The 26,118-nt window shown below is 40.9% G+C and overlaps 1 protein-coding gene across 3 annotated transcripts in view; it reads right to left on the bottom strand.

Annotated features, from left to right (window-relative positions):
• cdc42se2 (CDC42 small effector 2) overlaps window positions 1-26,118 on the bottom strand; it is a 248,983-nt gene that overhangs the window by 126,779 nt on the left and 96,086 nt on the right. The gene's annotated exons all lie outside the window — the stretch shown is intronic.

The raw sequence follows: 26,118 nt of genomic DNA, 5'->3' as shown, positions 1-26,118 counted from the left end.
TTCTGAATGAGCCTACTATGGGGAACCTTGTCAAATGCCTTGCTAAAATTGAAGAGATGCTCCTGTGCACATGGAACAGTTTCCCATCTAGTTGTGCAGACTAGGGGCAAAAAGGGCAAATAATGCAGCGGATATCATCAAAAGAATCATCTTTCAGAAAAAAAAACTGTTTCATGAATCTTGGCCCAAACAAGGTGAGGGTTGTCAATGTTGAAACAGACACATTCCCTATTGTAAGCATGCAATAGTAGAATTAGAAAATTGTAGAAGACCAATCCCAGATTAAAGTTCTTTCTAATTTTCCTCTGCTATGCATCATAACTAATTTCAGTCAATTAATTCTTTACAGCGCAAGGACACCTCCAATTCTTTCCACATTAAAAAAAACTCTCATGAAAGTTTAGCAACTAGCTTCAAATTGTCTTCTGTCTTACATTGTTGACTCTTGTTAACAACTTCAGTAAAGTCACTCAATTCAGAAAGAGTCATTAAAGGCAGCAGAGAACAATCTTTAATCACATCACCTGGACTGGACTCAAACACCAACCCTGGAGTGAAGAGCATATAATGCTCATCAACTACAGCACTTTGCCTACACAGTAAACAATTTTAATAATACCTTGAATTTTTACATAAGGCAGAGGATTTTAGAAAAGACCTATACTGTTTATCCTGATGAAGAGAATTCAGTTACACCATCTATCTTATGTCTGCCCACCCAAGTGTTTCTCGGTAGTCAGTCATACTACATGAAAATGGTCTGTCAGTGAATGTGAGATCTCACAATGTCCCCAGTGCCTTTTTTAAAAGTGAAAATGGTACAAAAGTTTTGAAATCAAAGATAGACTCTGTCCTTTTATGCTTCTATAGTATGTGAACTGAACTGTCACATAATAGAAGGCATTTTTCTTTCACAATTTATTTACTAATCAATTACAATAATATTTTGTTCCACTAAATAAGCATTTAAGATATAATTAAATTTATAGCTGAGATCAGGACTTTACTGCAGTTTAAAACCTTCTGAATGCACAATCACCTACTGTACAGAAGCAGTTAAGTCTGTATGCTATCATTTGGAAAATAATGGTCGTCTCAGAGTCCCTACCGTGTGGAAACAGGCCCTTCAGCGCCCGATGGAAGCCCACACAGACACAGGGAGAATGTGCAAACTCCGCACAAGCCTTTATTTGAGGGTGGAATTGAACCTGGGTTCCTTGTGCTGTGAGGCAGTAGTGCTAACCGCTGAGCCACTGTGCTGCCCTAAATAATAGCTACAGTACTTCATTACTGAAATATTCAAGGAGCAAAACTAGATGAAGATTGTTATCATCCTTCTCTCAGAGATCAGTCCCCAATCTCTGCTGAAGTCAATGTTTCATTCGATGATTTCAGAGGCACAGACTGCCATCTCTATTTCACTGGTTATCTTTCTTTATGTATAATCCTGAATAAAGAGCCTTAACAAGCTATTTTATAATTTACCTTAGCCCTGTTGATGTACCATGTTTATACATATATTATCTCAACTAGAAGTCTGTGAAACTGATGTAGACCTGGAATTCTGACTGATTTTTCCTAGTGACACTGAGTTCAAGGAGCAAGTGGGACTTGAACCCTCGCTTCCTGGATCACAGTCATAGAGTCATACAGCATGGAAACAGACCCTTTGGTCCTACCAGTCCATGCCAAATATAATCCCAAACTAAACAAGTCCCACCTGCCTGCTCCTAGCCCATATCCCTCCAAACTGTTTCAATACATACATCCATCCAAATGTCTTTTAAACATTGTAATTGCACCCGCATTCACCACTTCATCAGGAAGTTCATTCCACGTGTGAACCACGCCCTGTGTGAAAAATTTGCCTCTTATGTCTTTTTTAAATCTCTGTCCCCTCAACTTAAAAATGTGCCCCCTAGTCTTGAGATTCCCATCTTAGGGAAAAGACAGCTACCATCAACTTCTATCTATACCTCTCATTATTTTATAAGCTTCTTTCAGGTTACCTCTCAATCTCCTATGCTCCAGTGAAAACATTCCCAGACCATCAAGCTTTTCTATAGTACTCAAACCTTCCATACCCGACAACATCCTGGTAAATCTCTTCTGAACCCTCTCCAGCTTGATAACATTCTTTCTACAACTGGGCGACTAGAACTGGACACATTATTCCAGCAGAGGCCTCATCAATGTCCTGTACAACCTCAACATAGGGTCCCAACTCCCAGACTCAAAGGACTGAGCAATAAAGGCAAACACACCAAACACCTTTTTAACCATCCTGTCTATATGTGCTGCAAACTTTAAAGAATTATGTATCTCCACTGCAGGTCCCTCTGTTGTACAACACTACCCAAGGCCCTATCATTAATGGTATAAGCCCACCCTTGTTTGTTGCACCAAAATGCAATATCCAGATTGAATCCATCTGCCATTTTTCAGTCCATTGAACCATTTGGTCAAGATTCCCTTATAATCTTAGAAAACCTTCTTCACTGTCTACTATGCCACCAATTTTGGTGTAATCTGCATATGCCTTTTATATTCTCATCCAAATCGTTTATATAAATTACAAACAAAAGAGGACCCAGAACCCTGTGGAACACTGCTGGTCACAGGCCTCCAGTCCAAAAAGCAACCCTCTACCATTTCTCTCTGTCTCCTGCCATTAAGCCAATCATGTACGCAATTGGCAAGCTCACCCTGAATCCCATGTGACCTAACTTTACTAATTAGTCTACCATGCGGAACCTTATCAAAGGCTTTACTCAGGTCCAAGTAAACAACGTCTACTGCTCTGCCATCATCACTCTTTTCGGTAACTTCCTCAAAAATCTCAAACAAGCTCGTGAGACACGATTTTCCTTACACAAAACCATGCTGACTATTGGTAATCAATTTTTGCCTCGTTAAATATCCATAAATCCAATCTTTTATGATCACCTCCAACTATTTACCCATAACCAAAGTCAGGCTCACAGGTCTATAGTTCTCCCATTTCTCTTTACAACATTTCTTAAACAAAGGTACCCTCCAGTCATCTGGCACCTCCCCCGTAGTTATAGATTATACAAATATTTATACGAGGGGTTTCGTAATTTCCTCCCTTACTTCCCACAACATTCTGGGATATATTAGATTAGGTCCTGGAGATTTATCCAGCTTTGTATTCTCTAAGACATCCTGAACTTCCTCTTCTGTAATCTGAACTGCTTTTAAAACAAAGTTTGTTTCTCTGCATTCTCTAGACTTCATTTCTTTCTCCACAGTAAAATCTAATGTGAAATATTAATTTGGCATCTCTCCCATCTCCTGGAGTTCAATAAAAGATGACCTCCTTGATCTTTAAGACACCCAAACCTCTCCCTAGTCACCTACCCTCTTGCTCTTAATGAATTTGTAGAATTCCTTTGGATTATCCTTAACTTTAACTGCCAATGCTATCTCAGATCTCCGTTTGCCTTTCTGATTTCTCTCTTAAGAATGCCTCTACCCTCTTTATATTGATTAAGAGATTTAATTGAACCAAGATGTCTATATCTAAAAAAAGACTCTTTTATTCTTGATTAGAACCTCAATATCTTCAATCTTATCAGCCTTGCCCTTCACTCTACTCATATATTTTCACTGGATGATTTTTCAGAAATATCTTCCTTAGTTACAGCAGTAATGCATTCCTTAATCAAAAACGCCATCCCCTGCCTCCATGCCTCTTTTTCTATCCTTTCTACAGCATCTAAATTTTGGAACATTGAGCTGCCAGTCATGTCCATCTCCCAGCCAAGTTTCTGTGATAGCTTTGACGTTCCAATTCCATGTTCTTAAACATGCCCTGAGTTCATCAGCCTCACCTGGAAGACCCCTTACATTGAAATAAATGCAATTTAGTTGTTCAGAGTTACTACATACACTGACTCTCTCTTGTCTTCCTTTTCTAATTGACATGCTCTCCTCAAATTCAGAACCTACCTGGTCAATCCTTCCATTTATACTGCGACTCAGAATTCCTCCACTCGCCTTCTCCATCAGTATAAAATCTCCCTAAATAGAATGAGCAAATCTCCCTGCTAATATATTGGTCCCTTTCCAGTTTAGGTTAGACCCATCCTTTTTGAACAGGTCTTTTCTATCCCAAAAATCATTCCAATTGTACAAAAACCTGAATCCCTGAACAATACACCAGTACTTCAGCTATTGATTTATCTCCTTTAACCTTTTGTTCTTTCCCTCATTTGAATTTAGCATTGGGAGTAAACCAGAAATTATTACTTGTAAGGTTATATTTTTTAATCTTTTGCCTAACCTCTTAAGTTCACTCTGTATTACTTTAAACTTTTCCCCAAAAATGTCATTCCTACCAATGTGTTCAATAATTTTTGCCTTCTCAATCTCAACTTTAAAAATATGCTTGAATTGTTTAGAAATGTCCTTAATCCTAGCACTAGGAAAGCAAGAAACTATCCTAAATTTATGCTCGCTATCACAGGTTAGGACCCTGCCACAATAGCCCCGGTATGGAGTTCAATGCTGGAGTTCTTAATATCATAACAGCTGAAGCCAATTAACTTTACACAAATGACATTGAAAACCTGGAATCTTCCCAGCTTAAAGGCTCTGTGCCCCAGTGCAGAATCCTGTTTTTTTTTTGCCGAAGGCAGAACCACCAGTGGCAGTATGGAATGATATTCAAGAGGCAAAAGTCAGAGAGGACTCTTCAGTGAGGGGGGTCGCAGATAAAAATTAAGAATTAATTACTTTGTATAAGAATCGACATAAAGATAAGAATTTAAAGTATGGGTCATTGGAAGAGTTGGAGACAATTACAGATAAACAAGGACTGCTGTAATCACCATGTAGGGCTCGGTTCAGAATAATATACAGTCAGCGGGGTTTTTGGATGTACTGACATTTACAAAGATGGGTCAGGGCATGATAACCTGGAATCAAATTTGAACAGTTGAACAAAGAATAAAGAAAATTACAGCACAGGAACAGGCCCTTCGGCCCTCCAAGCCTGCGCCAATCCAGATCCTCTATCTAAACCTGTCGCCTATCTTCCAAGCATCTGTATCCCTCTGCTCCCTGCACATTCATGTATCTGTCTAGATATATCTTAAATGATGCTATCGTGCCCGCCTCTACCACCTCCGCTGGCAACGCGTTCCAGGCACCTACCACCCTCTGCGTAAAGAACTTTCCACACATATCTCCCTTAAACTTTTCCCCTCTCACCATGAAATTGTGACCCCTATTAATTGAGTCCCCCACTCTGGGAAAAAGCTTCTTGCTATCCACCCTGTCTATACCTCTCATGATTTTGTAGACCTCAATCAGGTCCCCCCTCAACCTCCGTCTTTCTAATGTAAATAATCCTAATCTACTCAACCTCTCTTCATAGCTAGTGCCCTCCATATCAGGCAACGTTCTGGTGAACCTCCTCTGCACCCTCTCCAAAGTATCCACATTCTTTTGGTAATGTGGCGACCAGAACTGTACGCAGTATTCCAAATGTGGTTGAACCAAAGTCCTATACAACTGTAAGATAACCTGCCAACTCTTGTACTCAATACACTGTCCAATGAATGAAAGCATGCTGCATGCCTTCTTGACCACTCTATCGACCTGCGTTGCCACCTTCAGGGTACAGTGGACCTGAACACCCAGATCTCTCTGTGCATCAATTTTCCCTAGGGCTTTTCCATTTACCGTATAGTTCCCTCTTGAATTGGATCTTACAAAATACATCACCTCGCATTTGCCTGGATTGAACTCCATCTGCCATTTCTCCGCCCAACTCTCCAATCTACCTATATTCTGCTGTATTCTCCGACAGTCCCCTTCACTATCTGCTACTCCACCAATCTTCGTGTCATCTGCAAACTTGCTAATCAGACCATCTATACCTTCCTCCAGATCATTTATGTATATCACAAACAACAGTGGTCCCAACACAGATCCCTGTGGAACACCACTGGTCACAGTTCTCCATTTTGAGAAACTCCTTTCCACTACAACTCTCTGTCTCCTGTTGCCCAGCCAGTTCTCTATCCATCGAGCTAGTACACCCTGGACCCCATGCAACTTCACTTTCTCCATCAGCCTACCATAGGGAACCTTATCAAATGCCTTACTGAAGTCCATGTATATGACATCTACAGCCCTCCCTCATCTATCAACTTTGTCACTTCCTCAAAGAATTCTATCAAGTTGGCAAGACATGACCTTCCGTGCACAAAACCATGCTGCCTGTCACTAATAAGCCCATTTTCTTCCAAATGTTAATAGATCCGATCCCTCAGTATCTTCTCCAGCAGCTTCCCCACCACTGACGTCAGGCTCACCGGTCTATAATTACCTGGATTATCCTTGCTACCCTTATTAAACAAGGGGACAACATTAGCAATTCTCCAGTCCTCCGGGACCTCACCCATTCTCAAGGATGCTGCGAAGATATCTGTTAAGGCCCCAGCTATTTCCTCTCTCGCTTCCCTCAGTAACCTGGGATAGATCCCATCCGGACCTGGGGACTTGTCCACCCTAATGCCTTTTAGAATACCCAACACTTGCCCCCTTCTTATGCCGATTTGACCGAGAGTAATCAAACATCTATCCCTAACCTCAACATCCGTCATGTCCCTCTCCTCGGTGAATATTGACGCAAAGTAGTCATTAAGAATCTCACTCATTTCCTCTGACTTCTCGCATAACTTCCCTCCTGTGTCCTTGAGTGGGCCAATCCTTTCTCTAGTTACCCTCTTGCTCCTTATGTATGAACAAAAGGCTTTGAGATTTTCCTTAACCCTGTTTGCTAAAGATATTTCATGACCTCTTTTAGCCCTCTTAATTCCTCATTTCAGATTGGTCCTACTTTCCCGATATTCTTCCAAAGCTTCGATTGTTTTCAGTCACCTAGACATTATGTATGCTTCCTTTTTCCTCTTTGCTAGTCTCACAATTTCACCTGTCATCAATGGTTCCCTAATCTTGCCCTTTCTATCCCTCATTTTCACAGGGACATGTCTGTCCTGCACTCTTATCAACCTCTCTTTAAAAGCCTCCCACATATCAAATGTGGATTTACCCTCAAACTGCTGCTCCCAATCCACATTCTCCAGCTCCTGCCGAATTTTGCTATAGTTGGCCTTTCCCTAATTCAGCACTCTTCCTTTCGGACCACTCTCATCTTTGTCCATCAGTATTCTAAAACTTACGGAATTGTGATCACTATTCCCAAAGTAATCCCCTACTGAAACTTCAACCACCTGGCCGGGCTCATTCCCCAACACCAGGTCCAGTATGGCTCCTTCCCGAGTTGGACAATTTACATACTGCTCTATAAAACCCTCCTGGATGCTCCTCACAAATTCTGCTCCATCTAAACCCCTAACACTAAGTGAATCCCAGTCAATGTTGGGAAAATTAAAATCTCCTATCACCATCACCCTGTTGCTCCTACATCTTTCCATAATCTGTCTACATATTTGTACCTCGATCTCACGCTCGCTGTTGGGAGGCCTGTAGTACAGCCCCAACATTGTTACCGCACCCTTCCTATTTCTAAGCTCTGCCCATATTGCCTCACTGCTCGAGTCCTCCATAGTGCCCTCCTTCAGCACACCTGTGATATCCTCTTTGACCAGTAATGCAACTCTTCCACCCCTTTTACCTCTCTCTCTATCCCGCCTGAAGCATCTATATCCTGGGATATTTAATTGCCAATCTTGCCCTTCCCTCAACCAAGTCTCAGTAATAGCAATAACATCATACTCCCAGGTACCAATCCAAGCCCTAAGTTCATCTGCCTTACCTACTACACTTCTCACATTAAAACAAATGCACCTCAGACCACCTGTCCCTTTGCATTCATCATCTGCTCTCTGCCTCCTCTTCCCCTTAGTCACACTGACTTCATTATCTCGTTCCTTACAGGCTTTAGTTACTACCTCCTTACTGTCCACTAAGCTCCTCATTTGGTTCCCATCCCCCTGCCACATTAGTTTAAACCCTCCCCAAAAGCGTTAGCAATAGCACCCCCTCGGACATTGGTTCCAGTCCTGCCCAAGTGTAGACCGTCCGATTTGTAATAGTCCCACCTCCCCCAGAACTGGTCCCAATGTCCCAACAATCTGAACCCCTCCCTCCTGCACCATCTCTCAAGCCACTCATTTATCCTGCCTATTCTTTCATTTCTACTCTGACTAACACGTGGCACTGGTAGCAATCCTGAGATTACTACCTCTGAGGTCCTACTTTTCAACTTGGCTCCTAACTCTCTAAATTCCGCTTGTAGGACCTCATTCCGTTTATTACCTATATCATTGCTGCCTATATGCACCATGACAGCTGGCTGTTCTGTTGAGCCTGGAGGTAACTAGCAACTGATTAGTTGAGCAAGTTGGGAGTGAGAAATGTTACAGAAATTGAAGTTGTTTTTCTAACAGACGGCACCAGAACACACACAAAGGTCAAAACAGGACATCAAGGGCACAACTGGTCTTAGTAAAGGTTTTATATTCTTCCTACTACAGCCAACACATGGCAAATTGATTTCTTGTGTTAGTTTTATTGATACATAGCAACTGGGTCATTCATTGTTTTTATAGTTTCCAACAGTGCAAATACAGAAGCAGGTGCTATGTATTAGTGGCTACTCCCCTCTCTAACAGGTATATCATATTAGATTCTGTTGCAGGGGATAGCCTCTCAGGGGAGCATAACAGCAGCAGCCAGGCCTGTGGCACCACAACTGCATGTGCAATAGAACAGGGTCAGGCAAAGTCCTAGTGAGCGACTACAGACAGGCATTTCTGTGGCTGCGTTTGAGACTCCTGGATGGTGTGTTGCCTCCCTGCTGGCAAGGTTAATGATGTCTCTGAGCAATTCATGGAATTCTTAAGGAGGAGGGTGAGCAGCCAGAGGCCGTTGTGCACATTGGCACCAACAACGTAGGTAGAAAGAGAGATGAGGTCCTGCAGAGTGAGTACAGGAAGTTAGGAAAGAGGCTGAATAGTAGAACCTCCAGGATAGTCATCTCTGGGACTACTGGTGCCACATGCTGGTGAGGCAAGGAATAGAAAGATAGGACAGATGAATGCATGGTTTAAGACCTGGCATAAGGCACAGGGTTCTGGTTCTTCGATCATTGGGATCTCGTCAGTGGCAAGGGTGACCTGTACAAGAGGGACAGGTTGCACCTAAACTGGAGGGGAACCAATATCCTTGCAGGTTATTTGGGAGGGTTTAAACAAGAGTGTCAGGAGGCTGGGAACCAAAGCAGCAAGTTGGCAAGTAGTCAGATTGAATCATAGAATCCCTACAGTGTGGAAACAGGCCCTTCAGCCCAACAAGTTCACACCGACCCAGACCATCCCACCCAGACCCATCCCTCTGTAACTTACCTAATCTACACATCCCTGAACACTATGGGCAATTTAGCATGGCCAATCCACCTAGCCTGCACATCTTTGGACTGTGGGAGGAAACCAGAGCACCCGGAGGAAACCCACACAGACACGGGGAGAATGTGCAAACTCCACACAGACAGTCACCCAAGTGTGGAATCGAACATGAGTCTCTGGCATTGTGAGGCTGCAGTGCTAACCACTGAACCACTATGCTGCCCTAATTTAGTTTCGACTATATCACAACATTTTTTTCCCACACTTTGCAGCAATACTTCGATTCTAAAAGCATCTCACATGGGTTTCACTGACTGCATTTCTGACATCCTTCTGTCTCCTTTTAGCCGCAACCCCAGGACTGAAGTTTGAATGACAACATATTGATCCCATTCAAACAATGTTGCCCTTAATCCTGTTTGCCATCACGCCATTGCCTTGAGCCTTCATTCCAAGCCACATTTACAAACAAGGCTAGTACAATATGAACAGTCACCACAGCGACAATGGCAGCATAGAAGTAGCTGTCTCTGTTTGACATTTCAAGTGTACCTTCAAACACAAGACTTTGTCCCAAAGTATAACCTAATTGGTAAAGTGAGGGGAAAGTAGATGTTAGATCCAATAAATCAGAATGGAAGAACAGACAATACTATTGCCCTCACCCCCCAACAGGCACCGAGACACTAAGGAACAAATATGTAGACAGATTACAGAAAAAGTGCAATTAAAAACAGAGCTGTCATAGTGGGTGACTTTAACTTCCCCAATATTGACTGAGACTCTCTTAGAGCAAGAGGCTTAAATGGAGCAGAATTTGTTAAGTGCATCCAAGAGGGATTCTTGAAAGAGTATGTGGATAGTCCAATGAGAGGAGGGACCATACTGGACCTTGGCTAATGAGCCTGGCCAGGTGACTAACCTTTCGGTGGGAGAGCATTTTGGAAAAAGTGATCACAACTCCTTAAGCTGTGAAAAAGGTTAAGTCCAGGCCTACTGGGAAGGTAATAACCTGGAGGAGGGCAAATTATGTCAGTATCAGGAGCTAGACAGTGATAACTGGGAGGAGCTGTTATCAGGCAAGTCCACATTTGATATGTGGGAATTGTTTAAAGACTTGCTGATGAGAGTTCAGGACCAGCATGTCCAGTAAGGATGGCAAGGTAAGAGACCCTTGGATAACAAGGGAGGTTGTGAATTTTGTGAAAAGGAGAAAAGAAGCACATGTAAGGTATAGGAAGCTAAAATCAGACAGGGCCCTTAAGGAATATAAAGAAAGCAGGAAAGAACTCAAGTAGGGAATTTGGAGACCAAGATGGGGCCATGAAATGACCTTGGCAAGTAGGGTTAAAGAGAACCCCAAGGCATTCTTGTGACGATGCTTTCACTTTAAAAAAGGTTATTTTGTCCTGGGTTTTTTTGAAGACAGGTTGTGAAGGCAGAGGTGTGAAATGGCTACAAGACACTGCCTAAGTCAACAATCAGAGGAGGCCTTTAGGTTTTCTTTTAAAACAGCTGCATAATGGAAGGGCAGTAGCCAGTTCTCCCAGTTCAGGCTTCCTAGTTTTTTAGCTGTAACAATCACAAGTTGTTTTGTGCACCACAAGGGTTGCAAGCTTCAGTAAATGATTCCTAACTGACTTTCCCTGAAATCTGTCTTGATGTTGTTCCCTCCTGCCTGTAAGAATCTGTATTTGAATCTACCATTTTTCCAAGGGGTGTGTTTATGGGATATTAGCATATTTGGAACAGTTAACTAACTAAGTCACTGTATCGAGTGTTAAGTTTTCCTATAGTTAAGTTGTTCTAAATTCCGCTTTCTTTCGTTCATCTTTTAACTATAGTGTTTAAATAAATTGTGTTTTGCTTAATGTCAAGTGGCTTGACCAGTTCCATCACACCTGGAACACCCAGTTCACATATACCTTTAAAATAAGAACAACTTAGTGTCTAGGCTACCTTCTTAAAATATTTTGAGGTGGTGTGGCCTGATCTATACATACATTAAAAATAAGAGGATAACTAGGAAGAAGGTAGGACCACTCAAGGATAAAGGAGGGAACTTTTGCTTGGAGGCAGAGGATATGGGCAATATCCTTTGCATCAGTATTCACCCAGGAGAAGGATATGGAGGACAGTGAGATTTGTGTGGAGCATGCTGATATACTAGGGCATTTTGAGGTCAAAAAAGAAGTGGTGTTGGGTCTCTTGAAGAGCATTAAGGTGGATAAGTCCCCGGGGACTGATGGAATCTACCCAGGTTTTTTTTGGGAGAGGCAAGAAAAGAATTCGCCGGGGCCTTGATCAAGATCTTTGTATCCTTGCTAGCCACTGGAGAGGTCCTGGAGGACTCGTGAGTAGCCAATGTTGCTCCTCCAGTCAAGAAGGGAAATAGGGATAATCCAGGAAACTATAGACTGGTGAGTCTCACCTCGGTGATTGGGAAGCTATTGGACAGAATTATTAGGGATAGGATTTATGTGCATTTAGAAAAGCATAGCGTATTTAGGTACAATCAGCATGGCTTTATGCAGGGCAGGTCATATCTTACTAACTTAACTGAATACTCAAATACCCCTTTTTTGGTCCCTAATCAGCCCCACTCCTCCTCTTACCACTTTTTGCTCTTTATAGAAAACATTGACTACCAGCCTTTTCACAGAATTCCTCTTCTCTTATTTGCTTTCTCACCTCCACATTGAATCATTAATATTCCTCTTAGCTCTCAATTTTATTTTCTACCTGATACTTGTCATAAGCACACTCTTCCTATAAAGTTACGTTTGAGTATCTCAGCAATCAAGTAAATACAGAAGAGATTAAACCTGTGCAGAAGCATGTTTGTCACAGTTAGACTGAGTTCAGGTGAAAATACTGTTTTGGAAGCAACAGGATCACCAAAAGGAATATATATATTGAGGTACTGAGTGGATTGTGTTATAAGACACAACTTCATTTGATGAATAGAACATAGAACATAGAACATGGAACTGGCTAGCCCAAGATGTTGGGTCGATCATGATGCCAAATTAAACTGATCCCTTCTGCTACCCTTGCTCCATTTCTTGCATATTCATATGCTTAAATGAATATTTTGCATCTGTCTTTACCAAAAAGAGAGATGCTATCCAGAACATGGGAAGAGGAGGGAACTCACTCACAAGAAGGGTTCAAAATTGATAGGGTAGTACTGTTGAATAGGTGCTTAAGGTTGACAAGGCACAACAACCCAATGAGATACATCCAAACATTTTGAAGGAAGTGAGAGTGGAAATTGCAGGGGTATTGGTCATAATCTTTCAGTGTTCCGCAGACTCAGGGGAGATTCCAGGAGATTGTTGAATTACAAATATAATGGCCTTGTTCAAGAACAGTTACAAGGATAAGCCCCACAATTGCAGACAAGTCAGTTTAACTTCAGTGGTGGGGAAGCTTGTAGAAACACTTCAGTGGGATAGAATTAGTAGTTACATGAAAAAGGTCAGTTGATTAGGTACAGCCAGCATAAATGGGAACTCGTGTTACTAACATGCTGGAGTTTTTCAATGAGTTAACAGGAAGGTTTGATGAGGCTTACGTCATTGATGTGGCACACATGGATTCCCAGAAGATGTTTGATATAGTGCAACTCAACAGACTCGTGAAGAAAAACTGAAAGAACAGTGGCTGCTGCCATTCTGAGGAAGGGTCACCAGACCCGAAATGTTAACTCTGATTTTTCTTCACAGATGCTGCCAGACCTGCTCAGCTTTTCTAGCAACTTCTGTTTATGACTTGTAAAGGCATTTGGAGGCCATGGAATAAAGGAGTTGGATACAAAATTGGCTGAGTGATAGAAAAGATGGTGAATACTTTTGGGCTGAGGAAGGTTTGTAATGGAGTTCCCCTGGAGTTGGTACTGGGACCCTTGCTTTTCTATATATTAATAATCTGAATCTTGGAGAGTGGGACGCAATTTCAAAATTTGTACATGACATAAACTGGAAGAACTGCAAACCATGAGGAGGATGGTGTAGAATTCCTGAAGGAACATAGACAAACTGGTGCAATGGGCAGATAGATGGCAGATGAGTTTCAATGTAAAAAGAGAAACAGTGAGAGGGCAATGATTTAAATTGATCTGCAAGAAAAAGCAAAGATGAAATGAGAAAAATATTTTTCATTCAGAGGTTGGGGCATGGAATGCCCTGCCTGGAAATGTGGTGGAGGCAGGTGCAACTAAGGCATTCAAGAAGGCGTTGGATAATTATTTCAATAAAATAATATGCTAGAGTAAGGAAAACTGCAGGAGATTGGAACTAGGTAGTGTTGCTCATTTAATGAGGTGGTGCAAGCACTATGGTCTGAATGGCCTCCTGCTGTACATATTACACCTGTGGTCCTGCAGTGAGCAACAAAGACACAACTAAATTATAAGAACAAAAGAACAAAGAACAAAAGAGAAGTGCAGTACAGGAACAAAACCTTCGGCCCTCCAAGCCTGTGCTGATCATCATGCCCTGACTAAACTAAAAAACAAACCTTCTGCCCTTATTCGATCCATATCCTTCCATTCCCTCCCTAATCATGTAACCACACAGATGCCTCTTAAATGTCGCCAATGTGCCTGCTTCCACCACCTCCTCTGGGAGTGCATTCCAGACTCCAGCCACTCTCTGTGTGAAAAATTTCCCTTGCACATCTCCCTTAAACGTTTGCCCTCTCACCTTGAACCTGTGCCCCCTTGTAATTGAAACTTCAACCCTTGGAAAAAGCCTTTGACTATCCACCCTATCTATGCCTCTCATAATTTTGTAGACCTCTATCAGGTCTGCTCTCAGCTGCCGTCATTCCAGTGAAAACAATCCTAGTCTTTTTAACCTTTCCTCATAACCAACACCCTCGACACTGGGCAACATCCTTGCGAACCTTCTCTGCACTCTCTCCAAAGCATCCATGTCCTTATGGTAATGTGATTACCAAAACTGCACACAATACTACAAAAGCAGCCTGACTTTCTTCAGGCTTTTCTCTATTTCTACTTCCCCAAACTCAGCCTCTCCACTCCAGTGCGAGGACAGATCCATCTAAAGATAGCTTTTCAAAATAGGCCATTGAAACAGACAAACTACTTGAATAGAAAGTAACATTTAAGAGATTGCACATTGAAAATGACAGCGATCACAAGAGAAATAGAAGATTGCTTGAGGTTTTGCAGCCAATGAATATCAGCATCAGACTACCTAAGGTCACAAATAGGTGAGTGCAGGCTAAAAGCCGAGTAAAGTCCACCTACACTGTCTTAATAATTCACTGATGCTTTCCATATCAGCCATCTTAAGTCATCATAATTAATTTTTAAGGATTGCTGCTACTTTTATCCATCTCACACTAGCAGCTGCATTTCAAAGTAATTATTTATAAATCAAATGATCTTTGAACAAAGGTTGAAAGAAGCTGGCACTGTGACTGCAGTAGAACTGCTACCTGCCATTTCCACATTTCTTTAGCTCACTGAACAACTCTCATTACCAAAACAGAAATCTTAGCAATGCTCACAGATTCAAGTGTAGCTTTGTTTCACTAGTATATTTTGACTTTCACTTGCAGATCTTCCTAGCCATTGATGACTGAGTTGCAGAATAGGCTGAACTATAAGAATAAGGGCTAGATTTCACAACTGCCAGAATGTTTCTAAATTAGGCCCACCATTGCGTTCCCACTGGAGCTCTCATTAGCCCACCAAAGATGATGGCTGATGACTTATAAATGCAAGGAGGCAGTACCCAGAAACAAAGATTTCTGCTACCACTATAGTTGATCCCATGGATCGAAAGAGTGAATGTTGAGCGGAGGTGACTAATTACTTCATCACCTCTTTCTTCACAAAGACATTAAACACCAATCACTTGAATCCAAGGTTCAAACTGAGACATTTTCTCAAGTATTCAGGGCCTCGTTGTCCCCTTTAAATTCTCTGTTAAGACTCTACAGTGTGTGCCATAGCAGAATCTGGGGAAAGGACAGCGGATGTAAATTCTGACCTGACCTCCAAAGATCCAGACCAAGTGTAATGCAAAATAAGTGTAATACTTATAAGGGTGTAAACTTATCACAAGGCTTAATTAATTTATAGGAGTATAGAATTTATTGAATACAGTTTGTGTACCTTGCACAGCAATTATTCAAAAGATAAATATTGAGAATTGTCTGTTCATATGGGTATCAATTGGAATGAAACTGGATTTGGATTATTGATTGTCAGTGAGAAATGTACTAGACAGTTTGGCTGAGGTGGCATGGGTGTGATACACTTAAATGAGTTTTACATACTTTCATTGGTGAAGGGTGGGGAGTCCACTCCAGAAGTGTGGTCATCACTAACTTCCATCTTGTCTTTGAAAGACATTGGCTAAAGTGTGTAGTAATCAGGAGCCAGGAGCTGGAAGGACTCCAAATCAAAATCAGCCCTAAGATTTGATGATGACTCCCTGCAAGTCCTCTACTAGACTTTTAGTGACAGGTGGGAAGTCCTCATGCCCGCTGAATGGGACGCCTCCAGATCGGATAAGACAGCAGAAGTCAGCAGCCTTGGGATCATCCAGTGAACCTTGCTGCAGTGCTGAAAAGGCTCACTGACTTTGAGTTCTGCAAGGGTGGGGACAGACACATATGAAAGCATTTGATACGGGTGAATTATGGAATTATCTTGTATGTGGCCCACGGGTGTAAGCATTTATGAAAACACGTTGCTCTGCATGGTTATGGGGGTAGGGAAACTGTAATGCTTGTACGCTGGCAACAAACTGTATTGTGGAAAGCATTATCAAAGAATCATGTAACCGTAGAATCCCAACAATGTGGAAGGCAGGCTATTCGGCCCATCAGCTCCACACCACCCCTCCAAAGAGCATCCCACTACCCTATAATCCTGCATTTCCTGTGGCTAATCCACCCAACCTATAAATCCCTGGACACTATGGGCAATTTAGCATGGCCAATCCACTAGCCTGCACATCGCTGGACTGTGGGCAGAAACTGGAGCACCCAGAGGAAACCCATACAGACATGGGGAGAATGTGCAAGCTTCACACAATTACCTGAGGCTGGAATCAAACCCGGGTCTCTGGCACTGTGAGGCAGTATTGCTAACCACTGAGCCATCATGCCGCCCTGCTGACAAAGTACATAATGACCACATATTTGAAGGCAGCATTATAGAACAGCAATACCATTACAGTTTCTCCCTAAAGAGGGCACACAATAGCAGAGAGAGGGACAGGATTAGAATAGTGCCCCAAACGTAGCCATTTTGGTAACAATTCAGGTCGTGGTTCTAGACGTAGGCCAAAGGTTGAAATGTGACAGGAGGAAGGCCCTGAGGTGGTGACATTCCAAGAGTGAAAACTTAAATTCCTGAAAAGAGTTTGGAAGGGGCTGGGGAAAACAGTTCACTTGAAGCTGGGGAATCTAACAGGAGGTTTGTGATTTTGGAGGTGTTGCACAATTTGGAGAAGATGGTGTAATTCTATGCTAATGGGTCCAAAGTTCAAACACTGGTTCACATTTCCCAATGGCTCCAGTGTCTGCTACAAGGAAGCTTTTCTCAACAAATTCAGCTTAAAAGATGACGATACCCCTAATGCCTCTTTGTTTTGTTTTCCCATGGGTGTAAGGAAAGCCCTGAGGGACCAAATATAACATCTGATGAGGAAAAGAAAGCCTCACATTCTTCGTCTGCATTCAGCACCAGAGCAGATATACGCACTTGATGGATGTGCGTGAGTCACCTGTAAGGGATCCACACACTGATGCTAAGTTTGAAGTACTTCACTCACTGATTAATTCTTAGTTCAACTCCTGTATTATTTTGCAGAGTAGTGTTGCAGAGTAGTAATCAGGCCCAATATATTTATGAGCATGAGGAGGAGGGCCTTGCAGTTTGAGAGATTTTCATGACATGGAGACTCAAGAGAAAAGAACAGAAGTAGTCACCCAAAAGGAAGTTAAATTTTTAAATGCTGGTGGCGAGGAAGTTGCGAGTATGCCAGGTAATAAACAAAATAAACCTTAACCATTACCGAAATGATGGTGAATGAGGCTATGGATATAAATATGGGAATTGGGGCTTTAAATCAGAGAAATTGGGAGATAAAGAGGCAGGTTGTTGAGTCATGGTGTCGTTTAGGGTAAAGAAAGCACAGTTTGGGTGACCTGAATTTTACCAAAGGCAGAAAATAGAAAGCTAGCTATTAAAGTGCATCGAAATATTCAACTCAAGAAGTGATTAAAGGGCTTGAGAATGACTCAGACTGAACATTTTTTTCAAATCAAAACCTGAACTTTATGATAGCAGAATGTGGGCCAGAATGGGAGATGTCATTTTAGATCCATAAACGCATCACATATTATCTCGAGACCTACAGAGTATTTAATGACAATGTATTAGTGACCAGACAGTTTATACAGAGCTTAACACAAGCGTAAGAAAATTGCAATGTGGGAAGCAAGCTGTCATAAACTTCATGCAAGGACAGACTTTTAACGATTGTTAAGGATTTCAGCAGATATTGAGCCTTAACGGGGTAGTTGACTCCCACTGTAAAAGAAATCTGCTTCTGTCAAATGAAATCAGAGATCCAGTACAGCACAAAACTAGATATATATGCACTAGTGCAAGGAGGAACAAAAAGTTACAATAACACATACAGGTGAAACTGGCTATGGGTAAACTCTTAATTGTGCAAAAGACTAACAAACCCTGAAATCAGGGGCTACCAACATTAAGTAGCTAGGTTGCATCTATTTATCGTGGTAGTTAGTTGGCGAGCACCACCTCATTTTTAAAATCATTTCAGGAAATTAGTTTCCATGACATCTCTTCCTCAATTTTTGATGGTGTCGAGCCTAGAGCAGTTGAGTCACCTTCTAAACTCACATCTCAACCGCCAAGAGCAAAGGCAGTAGGCTCATAGGTACATTACCGCTTGCAAATTCTTCCACACTTTGCATATCAAATTGAAAAATAACCATATCATTGTTCCTTCAGTCATGGGTCAAATTCCTGGGACTCCCTCTTGAGCAGTACTATGGGTGTACCTCATTACACACAGACTGCAGCGGTTCAAGAAAGTGACTCATCACACCTTCCCAAGGGCTATTTGGATTCAGCAACAAATGCTGCCCGTACCAGCAACATTCACATTTCAGATTTTTTTTTAATCAACCCTGTTCAGAGATGTTATGACACACCTCTAGAATAGGTGGTACTTGCAACTGGGTTTCATAGCTCAGAGGTGCGTCATTGCACCACAAGAGATGTAACACTCACATTCTACTAGCAAATGAAAGAAGTGTTCCGCCTGAACTACTAGCAAATGAAAGAAGTGTTCCGCCTGAACTAATGTCTTTCTTCAGAATCTGACAAACCTTTCTTCAACAAATATGTCTCATTACAAGAGCAAAATGATGGATATTTAATAATAATTTATTTTATTTTAAAAAGATGTGAATAACTGCTTATAAAAATAGTGGACAGAGATGTGTTGATTTTAATTAGGATTGCATTTGAAGCAAGGAAGGGTATGAGGCAGCAGGACTGGCCCCCACCCACAAGTTGGGTATGAGGCCTGCACAATTTCGATGCATGACTTCACTTGATTCTCTGACATGAAGCCAACAGAAACAGCATTACAGCAAATACGAATGAAGATTATACTAAAAATGCAAATGTACCAGAGATCCATGGGAATGGCCATGGAGTACACCATGGTTTGTTTCTGTCTTTATTTGAACAGCTTGTAAGATGGCTGCCTGTAGTAAGTGCCTTATGGCAGATGTCACATTACTACGGAAAGCCAGGAAGTACATTAGTACAGTTTCCATCCAAACAGGCCCCTGGCTAAAGTTAACACAAGTTTTTTTACACAGAGTGGTTGGAGTGTGGAAGGCACTGGTGGGGTGGAGGTGGATACGATAAGGGCATTTAAGGGACTTTTAGATAAGCAGATGAATATGCAAGGAATGTAGGGATATGGACCAAGAGCAGGCAGAAGGAATCAGAGGTGTCATTTCGGCACAATATTGTGGGCCGAAGGGCCCATTCCTGTGCTGTATAATTCTATGTCCTATGTTCTAAAACCCTGGGGGGAGTGTGGTTTGGCTGCCAACACTGCATTGTAAGGAAGAAGGAAGGCATTGGTCTGGTTTACAGGAAGCCAAAGGATTCCTGTCAAGGAGCTCTCTTTCTCTCTAAACGCTAGTGAGAACTATCAGTGATAGTTCCCTGGGTTTCCCTGGATCCCCCATATCTTCCAACTCTCAATCACATTTTCCTTACCTGCACTTACTTTAATGTTGCTCCTATTGGCTTTGGACAGAAGAGAAAATATCCAGGTTTTATATAAATGAGGACCAGAAGTTAAAATGATCTGAATCTCATAGTGAACTCACCGGAGGGCTGTGCCATCTTCACAGTACCCACTCCCATCCACCTTAAAGAACCCCAGGTCAAATCCACTTCAGAGTCTGAGATTCAAAATATTGCAGAAGAGGAAATGTCAACAGAACAGTCAACTGATAATGATTACTTTAGACATAATTGAACCTGTCACTATGATATTGAGCCACTACCACATTAACATATATTTTTAAAGAATACCAAGTACATTGTAGTTCTTCTTGCATATACACTTGACAGGAATCTAGAAAGTTCATCTGAAAGACAACAGAGAACAAAACCAGGAATATGCTAAACTTCAGCACACTCACAGATTCATTAACATCTCCAGTAAAATATAAAAAATCCATACTACAAAATACTTCCAAGGATTGAGAAAGGAGGTTTATTATGTTGCTGCTTTCCTATCCAATCTACATCAAAGTAGCAAGTAGATCTCAGCATATTAAGATCTTTTCAAGGTATGGGTTTCCTGCTTTGTGTTACTGCCACTTCAGTTTTAAAAGTTAATTGTCATCAATGCTGGTGAGACACTAAAGAATGAAATTATAACTGATGCAGCAGCTCATAGTTTTATATTTTCTGACAAAGACTACTTTTCGTAAAGAAATTGAACTGTGCTTTTTAAAAAAGTAAAAAGATAAAATGATTGAAAAAATTTCTGTGGATAAATTTAGAAGACATCTGATCATTTCTATCCATTTCCTTTTTTGATCTTATGATTCAAAGGTTAAATACGTTGCTTCACTCTACTTGCTTGGAAGTGGCCAGCTACATAATTTCATCTATGACTGAAAAGACACTCAGTGGTTTAATATTTTGGAGTTTTAAGGAAGTTACTGCAACAGGGTATGTGGTTCTGCTGGTGTGTGCATCTCCTTCATGCCTTAAAGCAACTTACAAATTGAATAATGATACATCAATCCCTTTTATTCAGGGCCTTTTTGGTCAGCTCTCTCTGTGGACCAAACTTTAGCTGGGAAACGTACCCAGCTGCATTTGGCTCCTTGAAAAGACACTGTCATATCCAGACAGCCTCCCAAGTGGCAATCAGCCATCTCATTAACAATGTGACCTGGACAAATATTTGTTTCTATAATATGCATTTCATTGGTGTTGTGCAATTTACAAGGTTTACTAGAATCATATCAAAGGAACATGTTGAAGAATCTGTAGAAATGAATACTAGATCTCAGCAGCATAACAATAATTTTAAAAAGTGCTAGTAAAAATAACTAGAGTAATTTCCCTTTGTGGAAATTTATCTAACTGCTTAGTGCACGTTAACCTCCTCCAATACAATATCCCATAAAAATAAAGCAAAGTGTCGTGTTCTTAAGTCAAGGAGACCAAATGACTGACAGCTTTAAGGACAGTGACACTCCAAGAATCTTTGTTTGTGTTCGAGGGAGACTATTTAATGCCAGTTAGCCAAAATTTGATTTTGTAGCTGCTCAACACCAATAGAATCTTCTACTGAAAATTGGATGCGAAATAGTACCAAAATACTTTGTAAGTAATTCAAAAGCATTACTCAGTGCAGGCACTCTCCCCATTCTCTGTTACACACACATGCAGATATAATAATGTATCAAAATTATGAAGAGAAAAAAATTGATCTTCCTCTCAGTCTTTCTTCTATACACTACTGATAACACCATTTCTTGCATTCAATTGCATTACTTGGCTCGAATTGGGACAAACAGCAGCCTTGTTTGAGGAACTGCAGCAATTCTTCACTCCAGTAAAGATGCTGCTGAGCTGATCCTTGTCAAAATGCAGCTGTCAGGACAAAGACGTTTATTATTTTTATTCAGTCCACATACACAACAAGGACAGCATGTGTCCGTGACAAAATGTTCAAACATGTTCAGCAACTCCATCACAATATCAACTGCCCAGAGCAGGGCTGTGTGAACATCATGCAGCCAGACACTGGAAAGGCACATTTGTATTATCAGGCATCATCCCAACTGCTTTTCAGGGTTTAGTTATAATAGGAGTATACTATTAATCAATTTGAGAACCATTTTTATAGAATTGGATAAAGCATTATTATATCTAAGTTTCACTATTATAAAGTGCTGAAAAAACACTTAAAACGCGCTGACTTTAGTTACAGTTCTCACATCACATGAAAGGGTTATGCATTTGAAATACCTCATAGTCACTATAATCTCTGACAATGCAAATAGATATACAAAATCAGAAATTGCTAGAAAAGGCAGAGATGGTCAGTCGGCATATACAAAGGTGAATAGAGATATTACTTCTGATGAAAAGTTCAATCGATTTTCTTATGTAAAATTTTAACCCACTTTCTTTCTTCAGTTGCTGACTGTGGTGCTGTTCATTTCTAGTACTTGTGGGTTTTATTTCCTTGTACTTGCAAAAGTTCCAAACAAGAGCAATGAACATGAGCAAATCAATGAAATTAAGTGATCCAGAGGGAACCTACATTGAATAAACCAGTATGTATTTCTGAAAATATACAGGGCACACAAATTTGTAAGGCAACATTGAAAACAAAGTTGCCACAAAGCAGGGATTATTGGACAGCACTGGATTTTAACATAACATCCATACAAATGCTTCCTTTACAAAGTTTATTAAAACACCTTGATTCTGGAGAATTAAAATCTAATGACAAGTCTACGGATTTTAAATTCCAAGTTCCATAATTTGAATAATATTATACAAAACAAGTCAGAATAAACTAATGAAACTTGACTGGTCATTCTTTTCAATTATTCTTTAACAAGGCAGGCTTTCATTGTTCACTGGAGGAGAAGGAAAGGGAATGTTTAATCATGTGATACTTAGACAAGATTATAAAATCGTCACCCTGAAAAAGAGCTAGAATGTTATCCTAGGCATGCTGATTTAACACTTATCCCTCAGCCAAAGTCACACAAAACACATTATCTGGTAACTATCTCATTGCTTTCACAGAGACCATCCTTTGAATGAAACATTGAAGGAGGTCTTGCCTTCCCTCTCTAGCTTTTATTTATTCATTCATGGAATATGGGCATTGCTGGTTAAGCCAATATTTAATGCCCACAATTGCCCTACAAAAAGCAGTATTGAAATGCTTTCTTCAACTGCTTGTAATGTTAGGCTCAAAAATGATATCTCCAAACCAGATCAACGAGTTAATTGTGAAGGGTTAATTGTCCAAATAAAAGTCCAAAGATGTGCAGGTTAGGTGAATTGGCTATGCTAAATTGCCCACAGCATTCAGGGATGTGTAGATTAGGTGGGTTACAGGGAGATGGGTCTGGGTGGGATGCTCTGAGGTTCGGTGTGGACTTGTTGGACTGAAGGGCCTATTTCCACACTGTAGGGATTCTGTGATTCTGTGGATGTGGCAATAAACAATTGAAATAAGTACATGAAAACAGACTTAGTTTAAAAGCAGCCTGTTTTGGCTGGAAGGTAACTACTATGAGCTTGCCTTGAATTGGGAAGTAGTTTAAGCTAATTGATTCACTCATTAGTTTGTAAATATATAAATTACATTAAGCTGATAAAACTTCCTTTATGTCAAAGCACACATGTATTCTTGTATTCATTTTGATTTGGCCTTAAAGAACCTGTTAGGCACTTTGAGCCTAACAACCCGCCATTGCAATCTTTGGAATGTTAGGCCACCGCAGAGTAGTTAGGAAGGTAGTTCTCAGATTTTAACCCAGTGACGCTGAAGAAACACTGATATAGTTCTGAGTCAGAACTGTACATGCCTTCGAGTAGAACATGCAGGTTCTGGTGTTCCAACACATTTATTGCATTTGTCCTTCTAATTGAGAGAGTTTGAGGGTTTGGAAGATGCTATTTGAGGATCTTTGGTATGTTACTTGCACCATTGTGTGCTAGTGATGAATGGAGTGAATGCTCAAGATGCTGTATGACAATCAAACGGACTGCCTTATTCTGGATTGTCAAGATCCTTGAGCGAATGAATGTAAAAAATCTTGTGACACTATTTGAAGGAGCAAGCAAGTTGTCCCCAGTGCCTGGCTAATAATTAGCCCTCAACCAAAAAACAGATTATTGGTCTTTACCATGTTGTTTGAGACTATATGCAACTATATGCATTCAAATCTTTCTTTCCACCACAGATCAGATCGCAAACAACTATTACTGGTGACAATTTAAGATTACCACAAATAATGGCTTGTATGTGACTTATGAAGTTTCATGGTAAGAATCCATATGGCCGACATTGACAAAAACCCTCCATCTCCTTCAAGAATGTGTAAAAACATAACTTTTAAACTCACAAAAGTCAGATTTGCTGATGCCTTCTTTGACTCAATGATTTTTAAAAGAATATAATTTCTTTAAAGAAATTTGAGATTATCTTTCCACGCAAAGGCCACATCATAAATGCATACTGTTGAAGATGGTGGTGATGCAGCTGCCTAACAGAAAGTCATGAACGATGGATTGGTCATGCTAAATTGGCCGTAGTGTCTAGGGATATACAGGCTAGGTAGATTAGCCGTAGTAAATACGGGATGGTCGATATAGGTTGGAGCTGGGATGCGTGGGATGCTCTTCGCAAGGTTGGTCCAGACTTGATGGGCTGAGTGGCCTCTTTTGCACTGCAGGGATTCTATGATTAATCATGAAATCTCCACCCACCTTACACAAAGGCAGAATAATTTACATAGTGACACATCAGAACTCTAAAGTACCAAAGACATTATTCACTTTTTAATTTTTTTAAAAGATGTTTGCTACAGTCAATGCAAATTCAGTGACCGTCTGGCAAAGTCCTGTGCAGGAATATCACATGGTAGAGTGTCAGGGAAAGTTCAAACAGACAGAGAAATGTAGTAGGCATACATAACAAAGGGGCTGACAGAACAGGTGTTTTTGTTGCGGATAAACCAAAAAAAAAGTTTAAAAACTGACTGCAACACTAGTCTGTGTTTGTGGCCTGAATTCCTAGTATGTAGACTAGTACGCTAAAATCATGTTGTGAGCACAGTCATTTAAACAACACTGAATTACAATAAAAGTGAAAACGCACTTTCTCATTCTGAATGCTGCCCGTCAGCCACTGCCTAAGGAATTAGGGCTAAAAAAGTTTCAATTAACCTGCAAAGCCAAAATCCTCAATTATCTGTTCAACTACGAACATCAATCCTACTAGTGCTATCTACCAGGATAGTCACAATATTCAATTGTCTGCACTTCACAAACAATTTAGACACTAATTTGTATTACTGTTCTTTTAACTTTTATCTTTTTAAACACACCTCTTATTTCTAACGTCTGTGTGTTATTGCATTACTATTTCTTCTTTAGTAATTAATAAACTCATTTTGTTAATTAAGTCTGATTAAATTGGCTTATTTTAAAACACAAGTTAATTTAGATCTAAGAGAAAGGTATTCATAAAAATTCAGCTTGGTGCAATCAACAAAGGGATGGGTGAAGAAAGAATAGGGATCAGTTCACTCCTCCTCCTCACCAACAATTTAAGGCAGTCAACCTAGAACCATAACATAGTGAGGCATCTCATTTAGGGCCTAGTCAACCTAGAATCATAACATTGGTTAGATTTCATTGCCCGAAAAGCACAATCCACCGTTACCTCCGAGACAGACCACAACAGGAAGACACAACACGACCAGACTCACTAATCATTCCACCATACATCAAGGACATTTCAGAGATGACCGCAAGGCTACTCAGACCCCTAGGTATCAGGGTATCCCACAAACCAACAACCACCCTACAATAGCTACTGACAAATGTAAAGGATCCCATATCCAAAACCAGCAAAACTGGTGTAATATAGAAAATATCATGCAAGAACTGTGAGAAACGCTACATAGGCCAAACTGGAAGAAAATTGACAATATGGATACACGATCATCAACTAGCCACCAAGAGACACAGCAGTTCTCACTTGTCTCACCACACACAGACAATGAGGGACATGAATTCGACTGGGACATCATATCCATAATCGCACAAGCCAAACAGAGACACACCAGGGAATTCCTGGAAGCCTGTATTCTAACTGGAACTCCATCAACAAACACATCGAATTAGACATTGTATACAAACCACCGAGAAACAGAACCGGAAGTGGTACCAAACACCCCAACAAACTGAGGCATATAAATATCAAGCGGGACAGAACACCAACGCTTCACCGGAGGCGTACTGACGATGTTACCTAGCAGGGTGATGAAACGTGTGCAACCAAACCCATCAGCTCAGCGAGTATGTCTACAACCTCAGCATGAGGGTAACTAGCGA

Source organism: Rhincodon typus, chromosome 3 (genome assembly GCF_021869965.1).
Source record: "Rhincodon typus isolate 14 chromosome 3, sRhiTyp1.1, whole genome shotgun sequence".
In the NCBI taxonomy this organism is placed as follows: domain Eukaryota; kingdom Metazoa; phylum Chordata; class Chondrichthyes; order Orectolobiformes; family Rhincodontidae; genus Rhincodon; species Rhincodon typus.
Note: the sequence above shows the minus strand (reverse complement) of the source record. Positions and strands in the feature narration are given on the sequence as shown.